The sequence below is a fragment of the Myotis yumanensis genome, unplaced genomic scaffold (genome assembly GCF_028538775.1).
Source record: "Myotis yumanensis isolate MYYU_CA2020_CCGP unplaced genomic scaffold, mMyoYum1.0.hap1 SCAF_19, whole genome shotgun sequence".
NCBI classification, from domain to species: domain Eukaryota; kingdom Metazoa; phylum Chordata; class Mammalia; order Chiroptera; family Vespertilionidae; genus Myotis; species Myotis yumanensis.
Window position 1 is genome coordinate 13415742 of NW_027223770.1, and position 5786 is coordinate 13421527.

Genomic DNA, 5786 nt, shown 5'->3' on the forward strand with positions numbered 1-5786 from the left:
CACATCTCAGGGCGCATTATTTTCATTCAGGCACCTTGTCGAAATCAGTTTAATGTGCCCGGAAGTGCCCAGCCCCCTTAGTTTTGATAACTGGCCTCGGAACATAGTGAGAACCCTGAGCCTCTCAGTTGTCATGTCAGGGGCTGTGCTAGGGAAGCCCCGTGGGAAACATGAGCAAAGCCAGACAGAGCTTTCATCCGAGGACCTTCTCTCCAATTGTGTGTGAGATTAGCCACGACTCTAGGGATCATGCTGCTCTTCGCTCTGCTCTGGCCCACATTCGCCCAGTCACAGTCAGAGGCCGCAGGTGGCCATGGCCTTGGGGACCTACTGCTCTTCCCCTCCCACTGGCCCCCTTCGTCCACAGCAGACCAGGCACGCCCCTGCTTTGGGGCCTTTGCCCGGCTGTGCCTGCTGCCTGGCACGGGTCCCTCCCACTCCCCTCAAGTCTGCTCAGATGCTGCTTTCTCGGTTCCTGGCACAGGGCTTGATGGTGGTAGGCACCCAGGAAGTATCTGCTGGCACAAGGAGTAAAGGACTCACCCTAACCGGTTTGGTTCAGTGGATAGACTGTCAGCCTGCGGACTGAAGGGTCCCAGGTTTGATTCCAGTCAAGGGCATGTACCTTGGTTGCAAGCACTTCCCCAGGTGGGGGTGTGCAAGAGGCAGCTGATCCATGTTTCTCTCTCATCGATGTTTCTCTCTATCCCTCTCCCTACTCTCTGTAAAAAATCAATAAAATATATTTTTTTTTTTAAAAAGGAGTGAACGACTCTATTGTGAGTGTGGAAAGTCAGGGCCCCAGTGAAAGAGTTTCTGATCTTGCCCTGGCTGGAGTCGCTCAGTGGTTAGAACATTGGCCTGCGCACCGGAGGGTTGCAGGTTCAATTCTCAGTCAAGAGCATGTACCTGGGTTGCAGGCTCATCTCCGCCCCCAGTTGGGGCAAATGAGGGAGGCAACCAATCGATGTGTCTCTCACATCAATGTTTCTCTGTCTCTCTTCCCCTCTCCCCACTCCCTTCCACTCTCTGAAGAATCAATGGGAAAAATATCCTCACTCCTTGGGCGAGGATTAAAAAAAAAAAAAAAAAAAAAGAGTTGCTGGTCTTGTGCCTCAGGTTTCTTTTGCCAAGAGGACTGTTTGGTTTTTTTGTGCACCTGGCAGTTCTAATGCCACTGCAGTTTGGGAGAAAAGGGGCCCTGAGAATTGGCCTCTGCCTCCTGGAGCCTCCTGCAGGGTGTGAGCCCTGAGCACGGGGCTGGAGGCTGAGGCCCCTTCTCTCTGCTCCCCAAGGACAGCCCGTGCTGCCGCCTTCCTGGGCCGGCCACTTGGTACCCGTCGCCTGCCAGCCTGTGCAGAGGGCCCCAACTAGGTTCTTCCTGTTTACCAGTTGGGGCCTCAAGGCCCCAGTTGGGTGGGGTTCTTTTTATCCCGTGGCAAATGGCAAGCTGTGGTTGAATGTGGTTAGTGATTAGTCAGGCCTGTGTGAAGGCAGGTGTCCACGTCTCGTGGGTCCAAGCTGTAGTCGGTCTTAGGCCTGCAGAGTCTCCTGCCCAGCCCAGCCTGGCCCAGCCACACCCTGATCTCAGAGAGCCCCCAGCCCCCGAGGCCCACCCTCCCTCGGTCCTGCTCTCTGCTCTGCCCACACTTTGTGCCCCTGCCTCTCCCTTGTATGACACCTGCTCCCTGCTGCTCCTTGGTCACAGAAGAGGACCTGGTGCAGCGTAGTTTCCCAGTAAATATGTGTTGAGTGAGCAAATATGTAGAGTTCGTATGTAAGACTTTTCCTGGCCCAGTTCAGCTAGAGTAGGGTTGAGTCTGTTCTGCTGAGATGATCACTCCTGTTCTTGTTCAGAGAGAGCATTATTAACATTTGGATGTTTGGAAAATACCAAGGAGGAAAAGAGGAAGGTTTTTGTCTTTTTATTTATTTATTATTTTTTTATTTTTTTTTAACATATTTTATTGATTTTTCACAGAGAGGAAGGGAGAGAGACAGAGAGTCAGAAACATCGATGAGAGAGAAACATCGACCAGCTGCCTCCTGCACATCTCCCACTGGGGATGTGCCCGCAACCCAGGTACATGCCCTTGACCGGAATCGAACCCGGGACCCTCGAGTCCGCAGGCCGACGCTCTATCCACTGAGCCAAACCGGTTTTGGCAGGTTTTTGTCTTTTTAAAAATCACTTTATGCCCTGACCGGTTTGGCTCAGTGGATAGAGCGTCGGCCTGCGGACTGAAGGATCCCGGGTTCAATTCCGGTCAAGGGCATGTACCTCGGTTGCGGGCACATCCCCAGTGGGGGTGTGCAGGAAACAGCTGGTCGATGTTTCTCTCTCATTGATGTTTCTAACTCTCTATCCCTCTCCCTTCCTCTCTGTAAAAAATCAATAAAATATATATTTTTAAAAATCACTTTATTATAGAAAAATACAAATATAGAATAGTGTAATCACTTCCCATGGCCCATTCCCAGCCCCAACAGGTCCCAATTCACGCACATTCTGATTCATCCGCCCCCCCCCGGCCTTAGCCCTCACCCTAGATTAATTAGAAGCAAACCCCAGATATCATGTCTTCTGCAAGTATGTCAGCTTGTATCCAAAATGAGCCTTCAGGAAAGAAAGGCCGAGGGAGAGATGCAATGTGGGAGTCTGCACTGTGCCAGCCTGGGTGGATGGTGCCTGGCGTGCTGTCAGTTACTCGCCCTGTGTGTGTGTGTGTGTGTGCGCGCTGTTTGCATGACATCCGAAGCGGCAAGCCTGCCTCTGGCCGTTGCACAGGTGTCCTCATGGTCATTTCCTTCCTGTGCTGGTCAGGAGACTATCACCAGCTTGCAAACGCTGAGGTGTTTTCCCTTTTTCCATTTCCTGTCACTGTTTTGAAACTGAGAGGAAGGAGAGGTACCTCGATTTGGTAACCGCTCATTTACTATCTTTTTTTTTTTTTTTAAATATATTTTATTGATTTTTTACAGAGAGGAAGAGAGAGAGATAGAGAGTTAGAAACATCGATCAGCCGCCTCCTGCACATCTCTTACTGGGGATGTGCCCGCAACCCAGGTACATGCCCTCGACCGGAATCGAACCTGGGACCTTTCAGTCCGCAGGCCGATGCTCTATCCACTGAGCCAAACCGGTTTCGGCGTCATTTACTATCTTAGTTGGTGCCACATATTTATAAGAAAGTGTGGTTAAAATCACGAATGTCAGTAATTTGGGGAATGCTAATGTTTCAGCAGGGTAGGAAGAAACAGATTTTCATTCTGGGTTCTGTACAAGTTGTTTTCTGCCACATTGCTAAATGTGGATTATTACACGAATGGTGGGGGAAAAAATAATAAATAACTGAAATCAGTGAAATAGAAAACGGACAAACAATAGGTAAAAAGCAATAAAACCAACAGCTGGTTCTTTAAAAAGATCAATACAATGGGTACACCTCTAGTTAGACTGATTAAGAAAATGATCTCTCAAATGATCAATATGGGCAATAACAATAATTAATAACAGAACAGATTCTACAAACATTAAAAGGAAAATAGAGGCACATTATGGACAACTTTATGCTTTTGGAAGAAAAGGGGTTCAGTAGATATAGGGTGTTCCCAAAAATGTGTACATATACTTTGCATAATTATAAAGGCCGTGTTTATTAAAATACATTTCATTTTCAAAATTGAGCTATCAGCTGTTAAAGTGTGTATACATTTTTGGGGGGGACACCCTGTATACATATTCTAGGACTTTTTCATGATCCCACCTGAAACTCTGTATCTATTGAACAATCACGCTTCATTCCCCTTCTCTCAAGCCTCTGGTAACCTGTGTTCTACTTTCTATCTCCATGAGTTTGCCTATTTGAGGTACCGAATATAAATGGAATCATACAGAACTTGTCCTTTTGTGACTGGTTTATTTTACCTAGCATGTTTTTAAAGTTCTTCCACATTGTAGCACTTGTCAGAATTTCCTTCCCTTTATGGCTGAATTATGTTCCATTGTATGACTAGACCACATGTTGTATATCTATCTATCTATTGACAGACACTTCGGTTGTTTCCACCTGGGCTATTGTGACTAGCATTGTTGTGAACACAGGTGTATGAGCATCTGCTCGAGTCCTTGCTTTCAGTTCTTTAGAGGAGGAGTCGCCAACCTTTTGGACCTCACGGACCACCAGTGGTCCGTGGACCACCGATTGGCGACCGCTGCTTTAGAGTATACACCTAGGAGTGGAATTGTTGGGTTATATGGTAATTCTATGTTTGACTTTTTGAGGAACCACCAAACTCTTTCCCATAGTAGTTGAACCATTTTACATTCCCACCAGCAGTGCACAAGGGAACCAATTTCTCCAAAATCTCTGATGTGGTGAAACACAATTTTGAGCAACGTCAGTTCTCTGTGCCTCAGTTTCCTCCTCTCTAAACTGTAGATAACCATAATATTATCATTCTTAAAGGTGGTTGTGAAGTTTAAAGGAGCAGATATATGTAAATGAGTTAGCAAGGGCCGGGCAAGTGTGAATGCTGTAACAAGTGCTAGCTGGTATCACCATTGTCGTCACCAGACATCAGTACGTCTGACATCTGCAAACTTGGCAGCCCGCGCCTCTCGCCTGGGTTTCCGTGGGCTCCGGAGGGCTGCAGTAGGAAGGCGGCACAGTGACTCAGTGGCCCGAAGCCCCTGGGGACGTGCGCAGTTGCATGCGCACAGCAAACAGATGGGGGCTGTGAGTGTGTGGGAGCGGCCACGTAATGCAGCGGGGTGGCCGCACATCGCTTTATCTTAGGGAACAGGAAGGGGAGGCTCACAGAGGCTGAGTGAGTTCTGCAGCTCACACATCCGGTGATGGCGTTGCCGGGCCTTGGGAGTGGTCCTCACTCCTGCCCTTCTCTGTTCACATGTGCTCTGGGAAGCGCAGCAGGCAGCAGAGCACATTGCTTCTCTGTGCGCCTGGAGTATGCAGACAGCCGGGTGGAATCACCTTCATGGCGAGAGCAAACCTTGACGATGCTGCAGGTGCCCCTGCCTGGGACCTGAGCCAGGGGTTCACACACCTGGTTTTCTTCAGGGCCGTTTCCTGAGCTCACAGGATGTGCATGTTCGCTCCAGATTCCTTGGAACAGCGTCTGGCCCAGTGTGAATGCTCTACGTTTCCTGGTGCCGTCACCCGATCATCACTGCTGTTCCTACAGGGTGGTTCACGTGAGGGTTTGTGGCCTGTTCATACGATGTAGGAAGCCCTCAAACGGTCGGCTGACAAGTCCATAGCAATCTAGATTTTCCCTTTCTTAAAACCGGCATTGACAAGGAGAAAGTGTGTGTGCGGTGGGGGGTCTGAGGGGCGCTCTGGCAGCTCTGCATTCCCCATGCGGCTGCTGTCCTTTCCAGCTCTTCCCGAGGACCCGGGTGGCACGGGCTCTGCCGGCTGGGCGCACAGGAAGTCTGCCAAGAAGGGTTCTGCTCTCGCCCTTATGGGAGTTGGTGGGTCACTTCCTGGTTCTTTCCTATTATTATTGTTTGTTAAGTTTGAATAGTACTGATAGCTGGGCGTTAGGTAGTTTTTCTCAAACCTTTGTGATTATACAAGGGTTATTACAACAACATTTTTAAAAATGAGAGAACATTTCACTCATATTCCCACCATCCTCGTATAATAGCTGCTTTCATCCCCCGGACTTCCTTCTGGACTTTAATCACGCTGACACACATTTCACATTGTTGGAATCTTCGTGTACAGGCAATTTAGGTTCTTTCTGCTCAGTTTTGCTCGTAA